General features: G+C 44.0%; 1 protein-coding gene across 1 annotated transcript in view; it reads right to left on the bottom strand.

Moving 5' to 3' along the window:
- TMIGD3 (transmembrane and immunoglobulin domain containing 3) overlaps positions 1 to 4,732 on the bottom strand; it is a 67,961-nt gene extending 63,229 nt beyond the window's left edge. Inside the window, exon 1 of the mRNA XM_082687405.1 lies at positions 4,680 to 4,732. The gene's annotated coding sequence lies outside the window, so the exon portion shown is untranslated. The remainder of the gene's footprint in view (positions 1 to 4,679) is intronic.
- Between the last annotated feature and the right edge of the window lie 21,265 nt (positions 4,733 to 25,997).

Raw genomic sequence — 25,997 nt, 5'->3', positions numbered from 1 at the left:
ACAAAGTTCCAAAGAATGTTAGCTCACAATCAAAAATCACAAAATACATGAGGACACAAAATTCCCTGAGACACACAGAAACAACATGTAGGGGGGAAATTACCTTCTAAGACTTTAAGTATAGGTAGCAATGGTTACATAATACTAAATACATTTATATAGTATGTTTATGATTAGGAGAATTAACTAGAAGTATAAGAATAAGAGACTAAAAAATGGTCAGACCCATGTAGAAAAGAACCAAATAGACCTTTCAAAAAAGAAACAAATGTAATAATTGAATTTTAAACTCAGCGGACAGATTAAATAATAGACTGACCCAGAAGAAGAATTTTTAAACTGAAAAACAAAGCTGAAGAAAGTATACAGAATTAATATTACAAAGATAAAGACAAAGAAAGATTAAGAAACATGAAGGACAGGGCGCGTCTGATTGGTTCAGTCGTTGAGCGGCTGCCTTCGGCTTGAGTCATGATCCCAGGATCCTGGGATCAAGCCCCATATCGGGCCTCCTGCTCCATGGAAAGCCGGCTTCTCCCTCTCCCTCTCCCCCTGCTTGTGTTCCCTCTCTTGCTGGGTCTCTGTCAAATAAATAAATCTTTAAAAAAAAAAAAAAAAAAAAAGAAAGAAAGAAACATGAAGGACAAGACAAACAAACCAAAAAACCTCATAAAGGCCAAAGTAACAAAGCTAAAACTGTGTCTATTCAGCTTTCCAAGAGAGAGACTAGAAAAAAATGAGAAGAGGCAGTATTTCATGAAATAATGATCTTTTCAACAAATGGTGTTGGATTGCAGATAAATGAAGTTGGACTCTTAACCTTAATCCAAATGCAAAAATTAACTCAGAGTGGATCAAAACTCTAAATGGATGAGCTAAAAGTGTAAAACTCTTATAATAAAACAGGGGGGGAAATCTTCATGCCATTGGATTAAGGAGTGATATCTTGGATATGACACAAAAAACAGGCAACAAATGAAAAAAAAATATCAGTTGGACTATATCAAAACTTTAAACTTTCCTGCATCAAAGGATACCATCAACAGAGTAAAAAGGCAACCCATGGAATGGGTTATCCCATTCCTAATCCTATATCTATATCCTATATCTAATAAGGAATTAATATCTAGAATAGATAAGGAAGTCCTACAACTCAGTAACAAAAAAACAACCCGCTATTTAAAAAATGGACAAAGAATTTGAATAGACATTTGTCTAAGGATATACAAGTGGCCAATAAGCATATGAAAAGATGGTTGATATCATTAATCATTTGGAAAATGCAAACCCAAACCATAATGTGATACCACATCATACCCATTAGGAAGGCTATTATCAAGAAAGAAAACCAAACCAATCTATCACAAGTGTTGATGAGGATGTGGAAAAATTGGATCCTTTGTTCATTGCTGGTATGAATGTAATATGGTGCCGCCACTATGGAAAATAGTATAGTGGTGCCTCAAAAAATCAAAAACAGGGATGCCTGGGTGGCTTAGTCAGTTAAGCACCTGCCTTTAGCTCAGGTCATGATCCCATGGTCCTGGGATGGAGCCCCACATGGGGATCTCTGCTCAGCTTCTCCCTCTCCCTCTGTCCTTCTCTCCTTCTCTCTCAAATAAATAAATAAACATCTTTTTAAAAAATCAAAACCAGAATTATCTGATCCAGCAATTCCATTTCTGGGTCTATAGTCAAAAGAATTGAAAGCAGGGACTCAAGTAGATGTTTGTACACTCGTGTTCATAGAGGCATTCTTCACAATAGCCCAAAGACAGGAATACAATCCAAGTACCCATCAATGGATGGATAGATAAACAAAATGTGGTATGTACAAACAATGGAATATTGTATTACTCAGCTTTACAAGTGAGGGAGATTTTGACACCTGCTACAATATGAAGGAATCTTGAGGATATTATGCTAAGTGAAATAAAGCAGTCCTGAAAGAACAAATACTGTATGATTCCAGTTTTATGAGGTACCTAGCATAGTCTCATTTGAAGGGACAGAAAATAGCATTGTGATTGTCAGGGTCTTGCGGGGAGGGAGAGTTAGGGTTTAATGAGTACAGGGTTTTAGAAAATAAAAAATGTTCTGGACCTGGATGGTGGTTATGGTCATACAATGATGGGAATACACTTAGTGCTGCTGAATTACACACTTAAAAATGGTTAAAACGGTAAATTTTGTTAGGTATCTTTTACCACAAATTTTTTAAACTTGAAAAAATGATAAGGGTAGATCATTTTCTAGAACTGATAAAGACACAAATGTTCAACTCAGGCAATCACAATGAATCCCTTGTAAAAGAAATACAAATCTAGACACACTGAGGTAAAACCACGGGTGAACAGAGAGAAAATGGTAAAACTAGTCAAAGCGAAAAGGTATCAGCTACAGAGGAAGGATATTTACACTGACGACCGATTTCTCAATACCAAGATTAAAGGCAAAATAGACAAGTATAATGTCTTCCAAAGACTGAGAGGAAATCTAATTCTGCCTGTCAATGTGTGTCTTATTTAAAAAGTCTTACAAAGATAGGAAAAGTATTCCCCATGTCACTCTGAACTAAAAATAACACATTCAGCATTTCAGTATAGGTGATTATGTGTTTGACTCCCATACCAGAATATAAGATAAAGAAGTATGTCTTAGGGCGCCTGGGATGCTCAGTTGGTTAAGTATCTGACTCTTCATTTTGGCTCAGGTCATGAGCTCAGAGTTGTCAGATTGAGCCCCAGGTCAATCTCTGTGCTCAGCAAGGAGTCAGCTGAAGATTCTCCCCATCTCCCTCTGCACCTCTCTATCCCATCCCCCACACTTGTACGCTCTCTCTCTCTCAAAAAAGAAACCGGGTCTCATCTTTGATTTATACAATGTAGCAAAGAATTAGGTAGTTTAAGAACTGTTGCTTGTGTACATAAATAAAGCAAATAACAAATAAATAAAATGCTAATCATTTTTGGTGATGTATAATAAGACATCTATCTTCATGTCCATTAAATTTTTTGAACAAAATCAAGACACACAGTGTGAAAATGGGGCAGGGGCTTTGAAATTGGGAAATAGCCTCAAAACTATGCTGCCTCAGGGCACCTGGGTGGCTTAGCCAGTTAAACGGTCAGCTTAGGTCACTTGGTTTAGGCTCAGATCATGACCTTGAGGTCCGAGGGTTGAGCCCCACAACAGGCTCCACGTTAACCGGGAGTCGGCTTCAGGATTTGCTCTCTCCCTCTGCCCCTCCCTCTAGGTGTGCTCTATTTGTCTCTCAAGTAAATAAATCTAAAAAATATATTAAAAATAAAACTAAAAAAACTATGCTGCCTCACGTTCATGTCCCACAACCATCCCACCAACCAAACCTGTCAGGACTAATATCACCAATCCCCCTGTCCTCTACCCAAACTCACTGCCATATTTCAAGTGAAATTTATCACTTATCAACCCAAGAAAATAAATCGCTTTTATATTACCATGTAAGTTTCTGCCTGGGTCAGGAAACCATACCCTTTTAGTTCCTATTGATAAGCTGGGAATTTACAGCCAAAAATGGCCTTGAGTTACTAATTGCTTCTTTTGCTTTACTTCCAGCTCTCAATCCAGCATTTTGGCAAAATCCGTTCCAATACCTAGTGTTGTGCTAGCAGCTATGTTTCAGAAGGTACCATTGATTGGGCTCTTACCATGTACTAGGTACTGGTTAGGAACTTCAGATGCATTATCTCTTAATTCTCACTACACTTTACAAATGACATCACAATGTCAATATCATGGATGAGAAGATTAAAGAGATTAAATCTCTTAAAGGGATTGCATAAAAGCCCTACACTTCAAGGAAGTATGGAAGCCAAGATTTAAACCCAGAACTGAAGGACTCTGAAGTCTGTGCTCTTTTTTTTTTTTTTTTTAAGATTTTTATTTATTTGTCAGAGAGAGGGAGAGAGAGCGAGCACAGGCAGACAGAATGGCAGGCAGAGGCAGAGGGAGAAGCAGGCTCCCTGCCGAGCAAGGAGCCTGATGTGGGACTCGATCCCAGGACGCTGGGATCATGATCTGAGCCGAAGGCAGCTGCTTAACCAACTGAGCCACCCAGGCATCCCTGAAGTCTGTGCTCTTAACAACAAGCAGCTTACAGTGTATCTGGGGAGCTAAGAAATTCACACATGAAATCATTGAAAAACAGTATTTGTTGAAAGGCCAAATACAGCTCCGTAAGTCACAGATTAGATCAGATTTAGTTTTCTGGACCCTGAGGGACAGTCAAGAGGAAAGGCTCTGAGTTTTATAACAAAATAAAAGTTTACAAGACCCCTGAGTTGTACACAATCAGTAAACGCAGTAATTGGCTGTGGAGGGTGGGCAGACGAGAGAACCCATGGGAAAGTGCCCATGGTGCTAATCACTCGCATCTTTCAGAGATGTAACCGCTTACAGAGCACTTCTGCAGATCTTCACAACAACCCTGGGAGATACAAATTACCTCCATTACACAAATGAGGACAAAGCACCGAGTGAATGGCCTGTCCCACGTCACCGTGTCATGCTCCAGAGTGGTCCATATGCAGACCGAGACCTAGATCTTTGCCTCCAGCCCTTTCACTTTCTGCTCGCTGTCACTCAGGACAGGGAAGCCCGACATCCAGCGTGACTGCTTTTCCCAGAAGCTTCCCTACCTGACGTTTTTCTATTCTGTGCATCCTGCTGGATCTCTTCCATCAGTCCAACTGGTGTCTCCTTTACCAACTGCCGTGGAAGCTTCCAACAACCACATTCCAACCATCAAACCCCTCTGCTTTTGGAGGATCGGGTGTCCTTTGGTCCTGAGGTCAGAGAGTCAGACATCCTCATGATGCCTCAACCTCCTGAAATGGATAATTATCCTTTTCATCCTACTGCAACTTTTACACCATAAACCAAGGAAAAGCTGGTTGTTGGGTAACTTTCCAACGGACGTTTTGAAACTTGAAGTGGGAGAACTATTGAAATTTCGGGAACTCTGCTTCTGAATGCCTGGTTATCTTTTCTCCTCTCCTGAGTTCCCCTGCGATCAACAGTCCTACCATCCTATGATCCGCAAGTATTTACTGAACTCCTATGAGGTGTCAGGGACTGTTTCAGGTTCTGGAAATACATCACCAGACAACACAGGAAAGGGCATGCTCTCGTGAAACCTGCATTCTAGTCAACAGCATGCCAGGTGGTGAAGGGCAGTGTCATGAGAAACGAAGTTCAGGGGTTAGGAAATGACTGGCAGAATGGGGTCTATTTCTGAAAGCGTGGCCGGAAAAAGCAGCTTCGATGAGGTGCTTGAATGCTTTGAGGTAGCAAGTGAAGTTCATTGGCTCTGCAGGGGAAAGGCCATCCAGGCTCAGGGAACATAGTGCTGAAGGTCTGAGGTTAGCACATCTGCAGGACTTCCATTAACGGCCAAGAGCCTGATGGCTGCAGCTGAGTGATCAAACGGAGGGGAGGAGGGAGGCGAGGCCCAAGAGTAGATCAGGGACCAGATTTTGCTGTGCCCTGAAGGCCCAGAGAAGATTGTGGCTGTTGAGGCGTCCAGTCTCGTTCAAACAAACACCTTGAGCAGCTGTTGGAGCCCAGGATTGCTGGGTGCAGAAAAGACGAAGATGAATAAGACAAAGTCCCCACTATCAAGAGGCATAGACTCTAAAGGAAAACAGAGACAAGCAAGCAGGCAACTCTATCACCATGCAATAGGGACTGTGATGGGATTAAGCCCCAAATCCTATAGCAACATGGCGGGGGGAGGGGTGCCCAGTGCAAGCGGGGGATGCCAGGGAAACTGACGTCTGCATTGTAATTAACACACTGGCCACTTGCCACATGAGATTATGAAGCACTTCAAGCGTGACCAGTGTGACTGAAGAAATGGACTTCTAACTTGACTAAATTTTCATTAATTTAAATGTAAAAACTGAAGCAGTGTGAAACATTGTCCCATTAAACAAAACTATTGTGTTGGCGGGACCACATTCTATCCTTGGATTTATATCACTAACGCTATTACGGGCTGGAGTGTTCGCCTACTTTCCACTTTTTAAAAAGAAATGTGGCTACTCGAAAATTTACAATGCAGTAAACATGTGGCTCCTGCAGTGTTTGTATTGGAGAGCGTGAATCTAAACTGAAAGTGGGAGAGATGAGTCAGGGCAAAGCAGAAGCAGAAGCCTCCAGGCAGAGGGCCACGTGTGCCAAAGCCAGATGGTAGCGAGAGCTTAGTACCTTCGAGGAATTACGAGTAACTCATTGTGATGGGCCCTGAGGTGACAGCGAAGAGCAGTGGAGATAGGAAGGGAAGATGAGCAGCAGCCGGGTCCTGAGGGCTTGGGACAGTGTACCACAGAATCTGAGCTTCACACTGACGGTCTCAGGTAGCTACCGAGGGCTTTGGGCGTGGAAGCTCCACGACCAGCTTGAAACTGTGGAAAAGGTCACTCCAGCTATCGTGTGAAGGCTGAATTGAAGGGGCCAGGAATGGAATGTGGAAGAGCAGTTAGTGCCAGTCGCATCATCAGGCAGGAGTCCGAGACAGGGACAGTGGAGGTAGAGACAGAAATGGGCTCACGTGGGACACCACTGAGTTGTCAGGTTGGCTCAACTCTCCATCGAGCAAGCATGAGGAGCAGAGGACTACTGCCTTCAAGGCTGAGCATCCAGGCAAATGGCTGAACCCCTCAAGGAACGCCAGGTTTGAGGCCTGAACCTTCTGGCTGTGTTTCCCCTCTCAGCCACGGCGATGAGTAATAGTTGGTGGGAAGAAAACTCTTCTGGAGTCGCACTCAGGGCATCTGACTTAGCCCTTAATGAGTATGATTTTTGGAAGTCGGTGTATTCTATGCTTTCAGGCACACAGCTCAAGCATTTTCATTTCCTTTGATCAAAAGATGGCTGAGTGACAAGATGATAGCTCTCAAAAATAGTCTTGGAAAAAGACCCGTATTGTGAGGTGCATCCTCCCTTCCGGTGGCCAACAGGGAAGGGAAAAAATATTAAATATAGCAGAGAGCCACACCTCACCTTAGCAATACACCCAGGTTTTCTGGAGCCTAAAATTTATATAGATTTTTTTGAGGGTTGGGATCTTTTTAAAGAAAATAATACTAAATCGTGACTTCGAAACTGCCAGGTAGGTCCTCCTGCAAATGAAGAGCCTTGATGCTTAAGCTTCATTAGCTCCATGGTATACTGGCTTCAGTATCAGCAGCTTTCGGACGCCTTTTTGTTTACCCGTCAGAGGCTTATCAAATATCTAACATGTTATTGGCATTGAGCAGGGCACTGGGGATATAAACGGAATGAACACAGGCTCTGCCCTCAAGAAATCCATCCTTTTTGTGGGAGAGAGTGTTAAAAAAGTCATCGTAGCAGTGCATCAGGAATGCAGGGATATAAAGTCTATCCATCAGGTATCGTGGGTACAGAGGAAAGAGGTCCCCTGTGTCACCTGAGGGAAGGGTGGTCTGGGTGTCTTCCTGGGGGGTGTGGGTAATCGTTTGTGTCCGGTGAAGCTGCAAAATTTGCCAACCCAAAGTAGAAGGGTCTCGAATGGCAAACTCAGTTCTCACTAAAAGACTCATCACTACCAAGATGAATGGTTTACTGAGAACTTGAGATCCTCCCCCTCAAGATAAAATGACAGCCTGTTATGAGCTGAACTGAGTCCTTCCTAACCCTCAATTGGGACTGCATTTGAGATAGGCTGTTTAAGGAGGTAATTAAGGTTTCATGAGGTCAAAAGCATGGGGCCTTGATCTGATAGGACTGATATTCTTATAAGGAAGAGACACTATCAGAAGGAAAAAAGGAAAATAAATTGTTTAAGAATGAAAAGTAACAGCGAAAAACACAAAAATTTTTTAAAAGATTAAAATTACTTAATTAAAAAATTTTGAAAAAGAGATACTAGGTCCATCTCTCCCCTCCCCCCCACCCCACCAACCTCCTTGCTTCTTTCTTTCCCTTCTTCTTTGGCACACCAGGAAGAGAGGCCTCACCAGAAACTGAATTGTGCTGTATCTTGTTCTTGGACATGTGACCTCCATAACTGGGAGAAGGTTTAAGAAGGTTAAGAAGGTCTAAGTTGTCCAGTCTGTGGTACTTTGTCATGGCAGCCTGAGCAGACAAGACAGACCTCTAGAGCCATGTGGTCAGTTTCCCAATATGCCAGGTCCCCGGATGAGAAAGCCAGGAGCTGCTGGCCTTTCATGTCTCTCTCCACATTCCCAGAAGAAATGCAAGAACTGTAACTGGTGTCCCCTTGCCTCCCTGGGCTCTACTCCTTCCTGACACCTTAGCCTCTCTAGGGTTTTAGCATCATCCCCCAAGGGTCATGTTCATAGCTAGCAATTGGTTCTCTGCTCATGGATTAAAGGAGGTAGCCTCATAGTGCCTAATGATACTTAGCAATAGTCCAGGTTGGCCACTGTCTAAGGTCCAGGGCCTCAGGCAAATCAAGTCCTGACTCTCAGTTGTGAAATTAGGCATGGGCTAAATCATCCCTAAGCTCCCAGATTTTAAGCTGTATTTTTCCAGGGTTCACTTTCAAGGGACTCTAAGGCCTGAAATGTTTCCAGGTCCCACAGAAAGGAATCATTCTCTAAGATGGGGAGGTCCTTTTGGCTAAGAGACAGTATTCAAATCAGCCTTGGGTTCACAGGTGACTGTACTAGCCCTGCGAAAGTCTCAGAGTCCCCTGCTTTTTGTCACTTTTGGAGCCACAAATGTATTTTGGGAGTTGGAAATTCAGAGGTCTCTCTGGAAGGTTCTGATTAACAAGAAATATCAGAGGCTTTTCAGAGTTAGAGAAGGAGTCTCTGTGATGTTCCTTCCACTTGGAAAAAATATAAAAACCAAGCATAAAATGTCAGGGAGGAAACTGCTGAGTGCTGTATCCTGAGCATGTGATATGGGGAAGCTTCTTAATTTCCCAGAGGACATGCAAAAGTTTGCCAACCTAACCTTCATTTTGGCATGGAGACTCAAATGCTCTACGAGCAAACAATGGCTAGACCCCTGGCTCTCGTGTCGCTGCTGTGTTGTGGCTGGTCAGTGTGGCCGGCTCCTGGGAGGCAGGCTGCAAAACCACAGGCCCTGTGGAGGGAGGAACCATCCCCTGCCCCATGCTCTTCTCTTCTAGACGTATAGTCACGCACCCTAGAATGTACATGAATTAAACCCAGTGACGTTGAAAGGGACTCCAAGGTCAAATGAAGACCCAGGGAGTTATAGCAGTTCACTCACTGGGCACTTATAAAAATGGCTTTGAATTGTGCATTTTTTCATGTGCATTGGAAACCCCAACTGATTGTAAACTTGAATGACCACGTATTACTTCTGTGTGTCCTTTGTGCTTAGTATATTCATTGCTCAGTAATGTTTCCTGACACCCAGTATGTGGGAGTTTCCCCATAATGCTGCACTTCTTCAGCACTACCCAGCTGGGTGTCCAACAACTCAGTTCTGACTTTCACTCCTGGAGTTAGCATCAGACACCTTGGGTAACGGGTATAGCTGCTTCCACTTAAGAGTCCGGCTGAAAATAGTGTGCTCAGATATCCACACTTATGCTCAGTGAGCTACAAGTTCAGGTTCCCACACCACCACCATGCCCTTGCCCAGTTCCATAATAGGCTAGGACAACTCAGAGAATTCAGGAAAGCACTCTGCTTAGATTTTTCAGTTTATTACAAAGGATGTAACTCAGGAACAGCCAAATGGAAGAGACATGTGAGGCAAGGTATGAGGACGTTGGGAGGAGGGGGACATCCTGTGCTCTCTGGGCACACCACCCTCCCAACACATCCACATGTTCTCCAACCTGGAAGACCCTGGGTCACCGTCTCTGGCCCTCTCCTCTCTCCAGTGGTCAGGAAGTAGGGCTGAAATTCCTGGGGTATTCCTGGGGACCAACCTTCATCATGAAGCTACCTAGAGGTCCCACCTCGCGTAGACTCGTTAACGAAAACACAGGTAAGGTCCAAAGGGGCTCTTTAGGAATAACAAAAGACATTCCTATCCCTCAGGAAATTCCAAAGGTTTTAAGAATCTGAGACAAAGTTTAATATATTTTTTATTATGCCACAATTGCACACAGTAGGCTCTTAGCTAAACCCATATCAATTAATGCCTTGACTAACATGGAAGGCAAGAAGCATAATAAGGGACTAAACATGGCCAAGAGATCCCCTTTCCCTGAAGTCAGAAAAATAATAGGAGACCCTTGTTTTTGTGATAGCCCCAATTTTTTCCGCCTCTACCAGTTCCATTTATAACCCTGAATTTGGTGAGAGAATGGATAAAATAACATTCATTTTGGCGATTTTTGGTGGTGGCTATTTGGGAGTTTCTATAATGTAACTAATTGTGAGGATCCCTGAACTAGTCTTTACTTCCTGACCCCTTCGATGGAGCATTGAGTACAAACAGAATAACAAAAAGCAATGGCTGGAGCACAGTGCCCTCAGCACCCCTGCTGCGGAGTGGCTTACCACTGCCCTATTGCAGGAGCTCACCTGAAGCCGCATCTAAGGGAGCCACCAAGAGACCGTGAGCCAGAGATGCTCCACCACCAGCGAAGGAGCAGAGCAGGTCAGCAGGGATGTGCTGAGACAATTATGCCATAGGATTTGGCTGCCTTTCAGAAGCTCCTGTCCCCACATTCTAAGGCCTCTAGCGTTTAGACAGGGCAGCCTTCCCTGTTCTCCCCCAAGAAGACCGACTCAAGAGAGGGTGTCCTGGGCACCCACAGCTCCCCACTGTTCGATTTTCACACATGCTGTTAACTGAAATGGAGAGTTTATCCAAGGAGGGGTGGCAGGGTTTTTGGAACTTGGGAATTCCTAAGTCCTGAGCTGAGGAATCTCAAGAAATTATTTTGTTAATTCACGGAGCTCCTGCTTACATCAAGAATAGCCATGCTGAGGTGTGTCCTCTGGGTCAGTTCCCATCAGAGGAGGCAGTGGGCGGCCCCAGATTATTTCTACTTCAGCTACTAGGGAGCCACCCCGGGTGAAGCTGAAGCTTCATTGGCCCACCAGTCCTTCTCGATCTGGAAAGTGGGTTCCATCATGTGATGTCTCCTCCTTCCTCATCCTCTGTCCCAGCAGGGCACTAGTTGGGGAATAGTAGGGTGACCAAAGATGATGGTTTGTCTGAGACAGAAGAGGTTCTCTGGGGGGACGCAGGACCCTCAGTGCTGAAACCAGGGAAGTTCCAGTCCTGGGCAAACAAAGATGAGTTGGTCATGGTAGGAAATGGCCAGGACTGATCTGAAACAATTATAGTCCCAGACAGATGGTGATGAGGCTAGATTCAGGGCCCAGTTTTGTTTGGAAGGTCGCTGTATTATTCACTTGAATTTGGTGATAAATAATGGTGTGAAGTTGCACAAAAATGGATCTCTACAGCAGTAGAGGGGGGAAGCCCATAGACTCTAGAATAGAAGATAATCCACAAAAATGTAAAGTTTATGAGACCAAAACCCATGATTTCTGTATCCCTATCACATATTAGCCTGCACAGCACGAAGTAGATATCTAGTAAATATTTGCAGAACAAACAAGTAAACAAACTCATGAGTAAACAAACAATTCCCCTTTTGGCTCTGTCATTACTAATCGTGTGACATCAATCAGTTAATGAACTGTTTAAGCCTCTGTTCCTTCATCTGTAAAATGGGGATGATAATTATCCACTTTACAGTCATTGTGATCTGAACTGTGTCTTGCCAAAACTTATACGAGGTCCTAACCCCTAGTACCTCAGGCTATAACCATATTTGGAAATAAGGACTTTAAAGAGGTAATTAAGTTAAAATGAAGGCATCAGGGAAGCCTGGGTGGCCCAGTCGGTGAAGCATCTGCCTTCGACTCAGGTCGTGATCTCAGGGTCCTGGGATCGAGCCCCACATCAGGCTCCTGCTTTTCTCCTTCTGCCTGGCGCTGCCCCTTCTTGCACTCTGTCTCTCTTACAAATAAATAAGTAAATAAAATCTTAAAAAAAAAAAAACAACTGTAGTCATCAGGGTGCGTCCTAATCTGATCTGAATTCTAAGAAGAGGAAATCCCAACAAAGAGATAGGACACGGGCCTACACAGAGGAAAGACCAAATGAAGACACAATGAGAAGTCCCTGTAAGCCAAGGAGAGAGGTCTCAGAAGAAACCAAACCTGCTGACACTTCATCTTGGACTTCTAGCCTCCAGATTGTGAGAAAATAAATTTCTGTTTTGCCAGCCACCCAGTCTGTGGGACTCCGTTATGGCAAACTGATCAAATTAAAATAATCATAATTAAACAAAATAACACATGTACATCACCTCGCACGTGAATGCTCAGTAAATACTTCTCATTCTTGTTACTGTTCACTATTAATAAAAATACTGGTCAGGGCTCTGGAAAAGTATAAAGAGTGCAAAAATGTACAAAAAGGATAAGTAGAGTTATTGTTCATGCAGGACGATCTTGGGGGAATAGAGAAAATGGACCTCTTGGAGGCGGACAGAGAAAATGCACCCTAGAGTGTACGGATGGACCACCGTGCTGGGATCACAGGAGGGTCTGTGTCTGTAAACAACATGGTAGCCCAGAGTTTTCTCAAAACTTAAGGCACATGTGAATCACCTGAGGATCTTGTCAAAATGCAGACTCCAATGGGTGTGAGGGGGACTCGCGAGTGGACACGTCTAACAAGCTCCAAGCTGATCTTGTGCTCCCGGTTGGAGAACCGAGCAACACTGAAGAAATACACTGCTTGGTCCCAAGAGGAGGTATACACTATTTGGAAGCACAAGACACAAACAGTGGCTAGAAAACTCAATGGCGTCCTGTATCTGTACCTGATGCTGAGAGATCGCAGAACCATTTAAGGAGATGTATAATTCGGAGCCATAGGGGTAAGGTGCTGAAGCAAGTGATGTTATTTGGAGAATTCCTGGAGGAAGAGAAGAAGGTCCATGATTCAGCAAGGGAGATGAAAGCCTTCTCTGTCGGAGAACCTCTCCGGGCTAAAGCAACCTTTACTAGTCCAAGGGAGGTCATCTTCAGGTCTTTATTTCCCCATCCAAGTAAGGACAGAAGTGTCATTTTGCTGCCCCTTTGAAGGGGTGAGGAGAGGAAGGTGTGGGTGTGTTTATGGCCCTGTTTGCTACCAACCAGCTAATGTTTGGTTTCCTTATCTTTGGTGAGTATAATGGATGCTGGTGCCAGCTCGGAGGTCACCTGATCTCAATCAGACACTAAAGTCATTCACAAATTGACCAGGAGGTAGACTTCCCTGGGGACTGGCAGCCAGAGCTCTGGAAAGAGGACGCGTGGAGGAGGAAGAGCGGACTGGACCTTGGGTGGTGAGGTCACCTGGGATGAACATCTCAGATAGACAGGCGCTCATCAGGACACGCTTGGGCTTTTAGTGCTTCTCTAGAGTTGGCTGCGTGAAGGTGAGTGGAGGAGTAGTGGAAATGTCAACCTCTGAAAATCTGGAGTGACCAGGCACTGCAAAAGCATGCAGGAATCCAGGTTTCTTGTGAAGTAAGCGGTCAAGATGGCCCCGATGGTAATTTCTCCCCGAAGAGTTCTTTGAGGATTTCATTCAAACATAGGATCCAATGTGTTACCATATTCAGATGAGGAGTTCGGATTTTGGAAGCTTACTAGCTGCTTGGTCAGGTCACTTCATCTCATTTAAGCCTCAGCTTCTCATATTTACAAAATAATGGTACATATTTCCAAGGAAATCATGCACTAAATGAGAAAGAGCATATACCGTGTTTAGCTGTTGATATAATCTCTTCTTTCCTGACCTCACTTGACCACGTTCGTTTCCATGATACAGTTGCGAGCCCCAAGCGTCCCTCCCTCTTCTCACCCTAACTAAGGTTTCCTGCAGATTTCTCAGATAAAATTGAAATGAGCTTCTCCTCCCTGCCAAATAAAGACCCAGCGCTTGCCCTTAAGGAATACACAGTCCTTAGAGGGGGACAGATGAATCAACAAAGAGGTATAATCCACTATTGTTTGTTAGGTGCCCTAACAAACGTCCAAATGGGCCAAGAGTGACAAAGCGGAGGGTGTTTACTTGTAGTTTGGAAGAGCTAAGGAGGAGTTCGGGAGCTTCTTGGGTTGACAAGCACAAAATTTGGGGAGAGTGCTGCCTAGCCATCTCTCCCAATGGGCTGCTAATAAACCAGTAATCTAGGCTCCTGGCTCTGTCCTTTACCAGGGCCCCACCAGCCCCCAAAGTCTTGGCTATGCCTGAGACTGGGTTCCAGTGGCAGCCATGCCCAGACCAACTGATCTGACAGACAGACAATAATATCTGTTCGCTCCAGAAATCACCACAACTATCTCTCTGGATCCATTGCACTTTTTGTCATCAACCTGCACTGAAATCAAACTGGTCCAGCCTCTCGGGGGCAAGCCCGCGCACCAGTATTTACTGTAGCCCAATGGACTTGAGGCTCTGAAGGCCAGTCCTCTCTTTAACAGTGATAATGGAAGGTATTGGAGGGTCCCACCAGCAGAGTCAGAACTCCCAGAGGGGTTGATGGAGTGGAACTCAGCAAGCATTCATTTAAACTACTATCACAGACCAGAAGGCAGAGAGCCACGGTAAAAATTAAAAATGAGAAACAATACCATCTAGCAGGCAAAATAATTCTAGTGCCCAGATAAAATAAAGTGGAGAAGGGCGCATACTTTAAAAAAAAAAGTTTCAGAGCGGATGTGTTTGAACCGCACTTTGAGAAGCAAGAATTGTCCAGGTGTCCCAGAGTGTGTGTCTGACAGTGGACTTGAACATGGACACCGGATGGGAAGGAAGGGGATTGGGGCATGAGTCAGTCACCCAGCAGAGGGGGAATCCTATGCAGAGACAAGCAACAGCCAAGCTGAGATTTGGAGGGGTCTGTGTGTGTCGTGTTGGGCGAGGTGGTAGAGGGTGAGATAAGGTGCCAATGCTAGGTCAAGGCCAAATCACAGAGACCCCTGTAAGCCATGCTGAGAGGTTTGGACCTGACCATGAGGGCAACGAACAGCCATAAAGAAGAGTGGTGTGACCAGGTTTTCCCGTAAGAGTGTTTTAGTAAGACTTTCCTCCTGAGCTGCAAAAATAATTTCAACTGGAAAAAGATGAGAGAACACAAGAGAAAAATCACTTATAATCTCACCCCACTAACCACTCTTAATGTTGAGGAGTGCGTCTTCTAAAAGAAAATATCAGGGAAAGGAAACTAAGAGGTACTGAGCACCTATACTCTACCGAGGTTATGGCATTTTATGTAATACTAAGGGTGGTTGTTTTATTATTTTTTTTAAATTATTTATTTATTTATTTGAGAGAGAGAGTGAGAGAGAGAGAGCATGAGATGAGAGAAGGTCAGAGGGAGAAGCAGACTCCCCATGGAGCTGGGAGCCCAATGTGGGACTCGATCCCGGGACTCCGGGATCAACCAACTGAGCCACCCAGGTGCCCCAGGGTGGTTGTTTAAATTGGGCAACAGCCAGAAGGTTCTGGGCAGGGCCTGGGCGGGAGAGGAACTGACTCGGCCTTGCATGACGAGGTTGTCTAAGAGGGACATCTTTACAACAGGGCCCAGTATCTGCCTCACCAGGGCCTAAGGCTCCCACTGGGCTCCACTGGGTGGATGAGATAGGGCATGGAAAGATGGGAAGAGAAACAACTCTGGGACAAAGAGATAAAGATAAAGGAGATAAAGATACTAAGTTCTCATAAAGAGATCTTTATGAGACACAGAAGTGGGTATGAAGTTTTGGGACTCGGGAGAAGAGAGCTGGCCTGAAACTAAACATTTCAGAGTCAATGTTTATCCTAAAATGAAAGACTTTTTTTCTTTCTTTAAGACTTTATTTATTTATTTATTTGCAAGAAAGAGAGGGAGCACAAGCAGGGGGGAGCAGCAGGCAGAGGGAGAAGAAGACTGCCCACTGAGCAGGGAAGCCCTTGCGGGGCTTGATCCCAGGACCCCAGATCATGACCTGAGGCTTAACCAACTGAGCCACCCAGGCACCCTTAAAATGAAAGCCTTGAGGGAGAAGAGAGAAGACCAAGATCAGAGCCTGGGGGAAAGACAGACCTTAAGAGGCAGAGCAAGGGACACCACACTAGAGTTTATGACAGAGAGTCAGGAAAGAATCAGGAAAGAAAGACATGCTGGAATGTATCGAGTGTCAGATGTCACAGAGGCTAAGGCAAGACGAGAGCGGCGGAAAGAGAACGAGAACACGGGTTACGCCTTCTCTCAGCAGGAGTATGACCAGAGCAGTTCCTGAAGTGAGGTGAGGGGAGCTTGGCCGCAGCAGGTGGAATGGATACCAAGGGACAATGAACACACACTCTGCTTTTGGAGAGTTTCACCATGAAGGGAAAGGGTTTGGGGCTTGAATCATTTGTTTTGAGAGACTGGAGAAAAGACATTTTTAAGAGATAACTGTGCCAGGAGAGGCTGAACACAGAGCCAAGAGAGGGGGAATCACCAAGAATCACCAAGAAGAGTTGTTCTTCCCAACCAAGGGCAGTCAGTGTCTGGAGACATTTTGGGTCATCACATTCGGGTTATGGGAGTTGTTGGGGGCTTGTGGAGACGATTGGGGACAGTGATGCTGCTCAACATCCCACAATGCACAGGGACACCCCCCCCCCTTGTCGTAACAAAGAATGATGTGGCCCAATGTCGATAGTGTCAAAGAAACCCTACTCTAAAGGAAGAAAAAACATATCAAGAACACAAGTGAGGGGCTTGCCTGGGTGCTCAGTCGGTTAGATGTCTGCACTTGGCTCAGGTCATGATCTCAGAGTTCTGGGATTGAGCCCCTCATCGGGCTCCCTGCTCAGCGGGGAACCTGCTTCTCCCTCTGCCTGCCATCACCATGCTTATGCTCTCTCTCGCTCGCTTTCTCACTCTCTCAAATAAACAAATAAAATCTTTAAAAAAAACCCAACCCACAAGCGAGAGGATTAGCTGCCATCTGATACCATTAAATAAATATTTGTTGAATAAGTAAATGAATTAAAATTCCATCTGGAAACCTTATAATTTAAGCATGTCACGAAGAATTGAATACTAGGTAGAAACTACAGACTGAGAGATAAAACACAGACATACTCTTAGGTTTTGAGTAAAATGATGCTGCCTGGAGAATTAAGAAATGAGTGGAAAATGGGCATAGCAAAAGGAAATTGATATTTGTTGCGTGTCTACTGTATGCCAAGCACCGTCTATAGTTGTGTGAATTCACTATAATGCAATGAGCAAGGTATTATTAGCTCCATTAACCACAGAGGAAACAGACTCACAGAGGTCAAGCCAACTTGTCCAAGGTCACCCATCTAGTGAAAACAATGGTACTAAGATTTAAACCCAGATTCATCTTACTCTGATGAAGTAAGTTCTTTCCACTATGCTATGCTGTCTATATGATATGACCAATTAGAGTGATGTCTCAGCCTTGAAAGTTGAGCAAGAATTTGCCAAAGAGGAGAGAGACGAGGAATAGGGCCATTCTAGGTGTTGTAGAGCACATGTAAAGGTCACGTGGTGTGAAATGGCCTAGTTGGTAGGGCTGTGTGTGAAACAAATGGGACATGGACAGGGCAGTGGGCAGACGTGGAACCTGGCACAAGGGGTAGGTGGGTAGTGTGGCCGCCATCCGGCTAGGTCTTTTCTAGAAGTCAGCAGTCCTTAATTTTAGCCTATCCTGAAGCTAGTCAGCCAACTAGAGCCTGCTTGTCCTCTGTTTCTCATGGTTTGCCTTCTACCCAGTAATAAAATTTCCATATTCCAAGCACAGAGGTATCTAAATATTGGTTTAGGGTTTAGTAAATCTTTTCCTCTTCTATGACAGCAAACACGAGCTACGTAACTTACAACTCCCTTGCCTGAGCGAGACACTCATTTTATGAGGCAAAATGAGTTATAGATGAATTTGGGAATATTTAAGCACCTGTTAAACAGCAGTGGGCACACAATTGCCCAGAACATAAAACCTGGGTTGTCAGGGAGCGGTGCTAGCTTGTTAACTGTAATGTCAGTTAAATGTCATGTTCTGCTCAGGCTTTTTAATGGTTTCTTTAAAAAATAAAAATAAGAAGTGCTCAGTTGTGCTTCCTAAGGCATTTCCTGTTTACAGGGTGTGTATTCTGACAGCTGTGTTAGAAAGCGTGACCTAAAGACTTTTGGATCCACTCGTCCTTTGAAGCTACAAGGGGATTACTCCCACCCAGGCCAGAGCTGGGTCTCCTGGCCCTGACCTTGGCTGTTCGGTTTCCCAACTCCTCTGTCCATACAGTCCTGTCATGACTATAGGAGGAAGGGTGCTTGGAGGCCTGGCGTCCACTGTGCTCCCACGGAACGGATCATTCCATTGGAAAGGCAGGACAGAGCGATGTTCACAAAGGATTTTGCAGAGATTCCTGTTCTTCTTGGTGACAGAGCAGAGGTAACCAGGGCCAGATCACTGCTGATTTTCTCTATTCTTCCCTCTAAACTACTCCCAGTGTATTTCCTTGTTCTGGAAAAGGGCAAAAGGGCGGACTATGTCCCAGGCTGCTGGATGTATGCCCAATTATTCTCTGGGACAAGGGGTCCACCCCTGACAGTGATAAGAAAATGTACAGGCTTATAAAACAAACAAAAAACCTTCTTCTTAAATACAAGCAAGTTAAACACAATTGATCACTTTTAGGCCACTAATTCACAAATTAACATTTCAGTATATTAAGAAATACCCAACCAACCTGAAAGAGGTGACTGTCATTTCACACAGAAAGAGACGAATGCAAAAAGATGTTCATCACATCATTAATCTGCAATAGCAAAAACCCAAAAACACACTAACTGTATAATCACGGGAGAATGGACCAAATTTTAAAAGTGTGATATTTTCACAGTGGAATATTATGCAAATACTTACACTTAAGAGAGTCAGTAACAAACAGCAGCACCTGGGTGGCTCAGTCAGTTAAGCATTGGACTCTTGATCTCAGCTCAGGTCCCGATCTCAGATCGTGAGTTCAAGCCCTGCATAGGGCTCCACACTGGGCATGAAACCTATTTAAAAAAAAAAAAAGGAATATCATAAGAGAATGCTTATGTGATAATGCTGAACAAGTAAAATAAGCTACATGATTATATATATGACAGATACTTGAACTGGGAAGAACATGTACAGACAAGGGATCTGCAAGCTTCGTGCCGTCCTTTGGATCCATTTCCATCAGTTCTTACATCTGCCGTTTACCAAGAAGCCTTGAGCAGTGCATGAGGTATACTCACAGCAGTGCTTCTCAGCAGTGGGCTTCTTCACCCTGCTTTCTGTCATTCCCTCTAAAACGTTGGGAATTCCTTAAAGTTGAAGGAGATATGGATGACCGTCTGGACATTGCTTCAGAGAATCAAGTCAATGGATGCCAACCTTCCAGTGTTTTAAAAAGGGACAAGAGGTGGGTGAATTTTCTGGAACTAATAGGGAAAAACTTGAAGCCACCATTAATGGATTAATCTAATCACATCTTCTGAAGCCATAACCAGCCATCAGCTGTTTAAAGTTCATTGTTTTATTGGAAAAAAATTTTGGAAAGGATTTTTATTTAGTTATTTGACAAGGAAAGAGGGGACAAACATAGAGAATGGCAGGCAGAGGGAGAAGCAGGCTTCCTGCTGAGCAAGAGCCTGATGCGGGGCTTGATCCCTGAGATCATGACCTGAGTGAAGGCAGATGCTTAACTCACTGAGCCACCCAGGCGTCCCAGACCAATTTATTTCTAAATAGGCATTAATTGACTAGTGTGGCTACTGACCAGAATGCCATTATATAGTAAGAGTAGAAACAGTAGCAGCTAATATAACCAAAATTAAAAAAACAAAAAACAAATTTGAGTCTTTTTCAGTTGAGATACTGGACCTAAGAAAATGAACTGCTCACCATAAAATCTCACCCTGAGAGTCTGCAGCTTTCTGCTGCAAACTAGAGAATGAAGTATCCTTCATCCTTATGTTCACACTTTGCTGTAGTTGGCTACTAATATTAGGAGCTGCGGACAGCAGAAAAAAGAGATTACTCCTATGATATCATGAGCCAGGAGGACAGGGGTAGGAGGAGCTACCCCTCTCTGGTTACCCCACCACTGTCATTGCTTTAATCCCCCCTTTCAAGTTGGGACATCTGCTTTCTTTATCGATCCCAGAGCTGGGGAAGGACTAACAGTGAAGCGACGCTGCGTCTTCAGTACTGAAAACATATCCCATCAAATAATAGATTGCTGTCCATAATTTTTTTAAAAAGACATCTATTTATTTGTCAGAGAGAAAGAGAGATCACAAGTAGGCAGAGAGGCAGGCAGAGAGAGAGGAGTAAGCAGGCTCCCCGCCAAGCAGAGAGCCCCATGTGGGGCTCGAACCCAGGACCCTGAGACCATGACCTGAGCCGAAGGCAGAGGCTTTAACCCACAGAGCCACTTAGGTGCCCCTGTCCATATCATTTTTAAGACTACCTTATGTGTCTTGAAAACATCTTGAGAGAAATAAAGAGAACCCCGAAACTATATGCTCTATGAAGCATTGAAACTATAAGGCCTGCAAGGCTTGTGATAAAGGAGATGAAATGGATATTGATGGTGGGTGTAAATTGAAAGCATGTTGTCAAAGATTAGTAGTTACTAAACCTGTTTAGTGTCCTTCCAATGGGGGGAAATAAGTGATCATAGGATTTTTAATGGAGGTCTGGGCCATTAAGCCATTATGTAATTGTTATCTTTTCTGGTTCCTTTTGCCAGAAGGCACAGCAATATCCTCTATAGTAAATTAATTTCTTCTGCCTCCAACGTGCTGTCAGGTGCAATTCTGGGTCAGCTGCTATCTCTTGGGACTCAGTTTCCTTATTTGGAAAGGAGGGACTGGGTTTTTACGGGTCTGACATCTATGTTTCTTCAAAAGAAACTATTTGAAGAGTTTTAGGACATGAATCATCATATATCATCCATTCTAAGCCACATTTAATTGCAAGACACACCATTATTTTATTTATCACTAAGATAGGGGAAAAAAAATCCCACCAACTAAATTATGACTCAATGCCTTACACATAACACCGGGACACAGAGTTAGTCACATCAGCCTCTCACAGTTTTAAAATGTGGGACAATTCTCCTTGCCTTCAGTTGCATTGCTTGGCTTTTCTTAGGCAATTACTTTGTGTATATATCAGTAACAAAACGTAAAGCAATTTTTATTTGTCTGTGGGTCCCCTAAAACACTTGGCTGTTGTGTTTTTGTTGTTGTTGTTCACTAGAATATATGGAACTGTGATGATTTCTCCAAAATAAGTATTTGCTTCTCTAATATCAGATTCATGCCCCACTATTTCCACGCCTTCCACAAGTACAATAACTTTTCATTTCAATGCCAAATGATAGTGTAAGTTTTGCAATTTCAACAACAAGAGAGCTCAACGTGGTTATTACGAATGGTGTGCTTAACTCGACTGAAGTCCTGACCACATGAAGAGCTACGACGACCTTTGAGCCCGGGCAGACCACGACAACCACACCTTGACGGCAGCCTGGCTGACCTCAGCAGAAACAAGCATCCCAGCTGAGTTCAGAGACGTGAAACAATTTTGGGCTGGCGTGGGGTGCGCATTCCAGAACTGATGGATGGAGACAGGCCTTGCTCCCCTCCAGCCATGGGAGTCTGGCACAGAGTGAACGTTCAGGAAGCACTTCCAGGTTGTCGAAGGACCGGAAGGGAAGTGGAGGTGAAGTCACGTGTGAACAAAGCAACAAGCAGCTAACTGGGAAGGCAGGAGGGCCAGCTCTCTGCCTTCTGTCAGGCTTTCCTGTTGGGTGGTGACCTAACCAGCAGTCTTGGACCACCGGAGTAGGCTGGAATTCCAAGGCTCCCAGACGTCGTGGAGGACTTGGCATCCAGTCTGCCTTCCTTTTCCCACCTGTCCTTCCTCACTACCTCTTAGGCCTGTACCAGTCACGCCAATATCCACATGGAAGACTCGTGTCCCGTGGTCTTACAGTCCCCTGGTTCCTCAAGGCCAGTGGCCTGGCTCTCTTCTCTGCAGCGGCCCCCACCAACCCTATTCCCCCTTGACCTTGTAGTTTAGTCACTATAACATTCTGGTCTTGATCTTGGACAGTCCTGCCTTTTGGGTTTGGGCCCCCCGGTTGCTACCAGCCATCCCACACATTCACGTGTCCCAGGTTCAGGTGACACTCAGGCAGTGCTAACCTGTTCTTCTGCCATTCCCAGCAGCCTGTCCACCCCTCCCCTCTTCCCTCCAACCCCCAACATCTCCACTCTCAGCAAAACTGTCTACCTTTCTACATGAGAAAAGGAAAGCCCCCCGATTGGAAGCCCCTGGGCTCCCTTCCCCGCACCTAAACATGGAAACCTCTGATTCCATCTTTTCCCTCCTCGCCTGTTCCACGGTGACTTTTTCTCCAGGTCAAGGCTAATCCCTCCATGTGGCCTCTGCCTCCTCCTCAGGAAACGCTTGCTCTATTAATCATCCCATCTACCTCCTTCACTCCGAGCTTCCCTCCACTTGATCTTTCCTGACAGCATGTAAATATTTTCATCTCTGCTCTCTTAAAAAACAGCCTCCTCCCCTCCACAGTGTGGTCTCTCCTAGCAATAGCCCCTTCCCTCTCCTCCAAAGCCAAGTTTGTAAAGTTTACCCATTCCCGTTGTCTCTGCTTTCAGTTCCCATTCACCTGAAGGTCTACTGCAATCTGGCAAACATCCTCAGCAGGCCAAGAAAATTGTTCTCCAAGGTGACTAGTGACTTCCACGTAGCCAGTGGGCATTTCCCTTCATCTCCAGATGGCACGCAATGCTATCGAATCTCCCTCCTTGATACGGCTTCCCTTTTTCCCACTGTGTCCTTTTGCACATCATTCTCTGTATTCTTTGACCAGACAGAAGCAAGCTCTCTCTTCAGCCCTTGGTTCTCCCAGTCTACATATGACCTCTCTTTGGTGGTCTTCAATCCAACATCCAGCTGCAGCTTCCACCTATGACCTCAGCCCCAAATCTGTTCCAAATCTGTTGAACTCAAACTTCTCTCTGGAGAGATGAGAATGGGGCTCCATTAAACCCGTCATCTTCCCCCGCCATAAACCTGGTCCTCCTCCTGACTTAGTGATGAGCATCGCCATCCACACAATTGTCAAGCTGGAGATGTGGCTACCCCCATGTTCTCATCCCTTTCTTGCCTGTCCCGCTGATCAGTTACTTAGGCTTCTAGAACCTTCTCCTACCTTCTCATGAATCCAATTCCACCGCTTTTACTTTAGTGAGGGCTTCGTCATCCATCACCAGGATCATTAGAGTGGTCTGCTAATTTCTTCTTCTCCAATCTACCTCCCACATTACTGCCAGAATAATCTTTCTAAAATGCAAATCAGATCATGTTATTTCCCTGCTTAAAATACTTTGATGGCTCCCCAGTAGCTTTCAAGATAAAATTAAAACCCCTTAAACACCTAATCCTTCATAATGTGCCCCTGCCTACATGTCTGGCCTTTATTCCACTAAGCACCCCAACACTTTCCTTTTTCTAGTCATACTTACCACATGCATGGGCTGTTTCATGCCCCTGGGCCCCCTCCTCGGACGCTCTCCTAATCTCTCAGTGGTCCAGCTGACTAACTGCTAAGTATCCTCCTCAAACATCTCTTCCTCTAGGAAGCCTTCCTTACCTCCCCGATTAACTGCCTCTCCTCTGTTCCACGAGGCCCTCCTATGCACACCTTTATCACCACTGTCATCATAGCTAATGGATTCATATGTCTGGTACTAGAAAATATGCTCCAAGAAAGCCAAGACCAGGTATTATTTAGCTTAAGCTGTTATAAATATTAGTAGAAGGAAATGAATGAACAAATGAGTCACTGAGCCTTCAAAAACAAGTCCAAGTGAATAAAAAGTTGTTTTATACTCAAGACGGGGGCAGAGTGTGGATAAATTAAGTAGTGACAACAGTGGAAGAAGTACGAAAAAAGCAACGCATTAAATTAGAGATCTTCACACACTTAACATCTTTCCCTAAGATGTATCATTCCCAGGGTGCCTGGGTGGCTCAGTTGGTTAAGCATCTGCCTTTGGCTTAGGTCATGATGCCAGGGGTTCTGGGACCAAGGTCCGAGTCAGACTCCGTGCTCAGTGGGGCAGTCTGCTTCTTCTTCTTCTACCCCTCCTCTTGCCCTGCTCGTTCTCTCTCTCTCAAATAAATAAATAATCTTTAAAAATAAACAAATAGTATATATTATTCCCTTAAATATGTGTTAAAACAGTTGCTATTAATGTTTTAAGGTCTTACTGATATTCTCATTTTTAAGTGAAAAAAACAAAAACAAAACCTAAATCATTAAAATACCTTAACCTGATCACCCAAGGGAATAAATCCAAGGGGGGCCTAAGTACAGAGCAGAAATCCAGGCACCACAAGACATCTCAGACATTTTGGTTTTCTTGCCCAGCACTTTAACTTGGATTTAAATATCTCCAGGATCTTCTCCCAAACTGTTTCTCACCACTCCCCTGTACTCAGCCTATATTCCAATCAAATTGCTCTTCTAAATTTCAACGCTCCACATTTTCTTGGCACTGTATTTCCCCCACCTCGGCCTTGTTCCTTCCATCAAGAATCTCTTCCCTCCATTTCCAACTACTTAAATACTAAGAGCAGCTTCAGGTGTGAGCACTTCTCTGATTCCTTTTGGAGAGATTAATGTCTTCTTTCTCGGGACTCTCATACCATTTTGTACCTGCTAGCATATCGAATTTAACTTTTTAAACTTTCGTATAGCAAAAATTTACAATAAGTTATCATATGTGACTTTACGTTAAAATTTTTATTTAACATGTTTCCGCCCTTCGAAGACAGTCCAAATATAACTCTTTTAATGACATATTCCAAACAAATATATTTTAATACAGAGATTCATATGAGGTACTGATACATGACTGTTCTAACTCATGCATGTTTACTGGCATACATTATTCCACTGTATAAACATTCTACAACCGATTCATCTGTCCTCTTCCGACTTGCTGCTACTTTGAAACAAGAGGCGTACTTGGCCATGATCTCCTGACCACACATAAAAGGGGTTTCCTACAATGCCTTCCTAAGAATCATATTCTTTGAATGGACAGGTTTGTTTCTTTTGTTTGTTTTAAGATTTTATTTATTTGACTATGAGAGAGAGCAGGAACAGGGGAAGGGCAGAGGGAGAAGCAGGCTCCCTGCTGAGCAAGGAGCCCGATGCGGGACTCGATCCCAGGACCCTGAGATCATGACCTGAGCTGAAGGCAGCGGCTTAACCCACTGAGCCACCCAGGCGCCCCTGGATTCTCTTATTTTAATAGTTTGTAGATTATCTCACATTTCCTGTATAATACATATATTGGGAGTAACAATGGTTTGTTTTTCTTTTCAAATCCTTACACATTTAATTTCTTTTTATCTTAAGGTTGCTTGCTAGGCTCTCCAGTACTCAATTTTTTTCCCCAGTACTCAATTTAATAGAAGTAGTGATGGTAGACATGCTTGTTTCATTTCTGACTTTAAAGGGAATGCTTCTAACAAACATTATTGTTTGCAATAAATTTTGGGTGGACACCTTTTATCAAGTTAAAGAAGTTCCTTCCATAATGAATTGGTTAAGAATTTCTACCATGAATTAAATGTTACCAAATGTTTTCTCTGCCTCCATTATGATGATAATTTGGTTGTTTTCTCCTTTAATATATAAATGTAGCTAATTACAGTGAAAACTTTTTTAAAGATACTATTTATTTATTTGACACAGAGCGATTTTACCTTCTTCTAATGCCTTTAGAGCAATTTATTTATATTTAAGGATTTTTATTTATTTATTTGACAGAAAGAGAGAGCACAAGCATGGGGAGCAGCAGGCAGAAGGAGAGGGATAAGAATGCT

This window comes from Mustela nivalis (assembly GCF_964662115.1).
Source record: "Mustela nivalis genome assembly, chromosome: 10".
Lineage (NCBI taxonomy): Eukaryota > Metazoa > Chordata > Mammalia > Carnivora > Mustelidae > Mustela > Mustela nivalis.
Note: the sequence above shows the minus strand (reverse complement) of the source record. Positions and strands in the feature narration are given on the sequence as shown.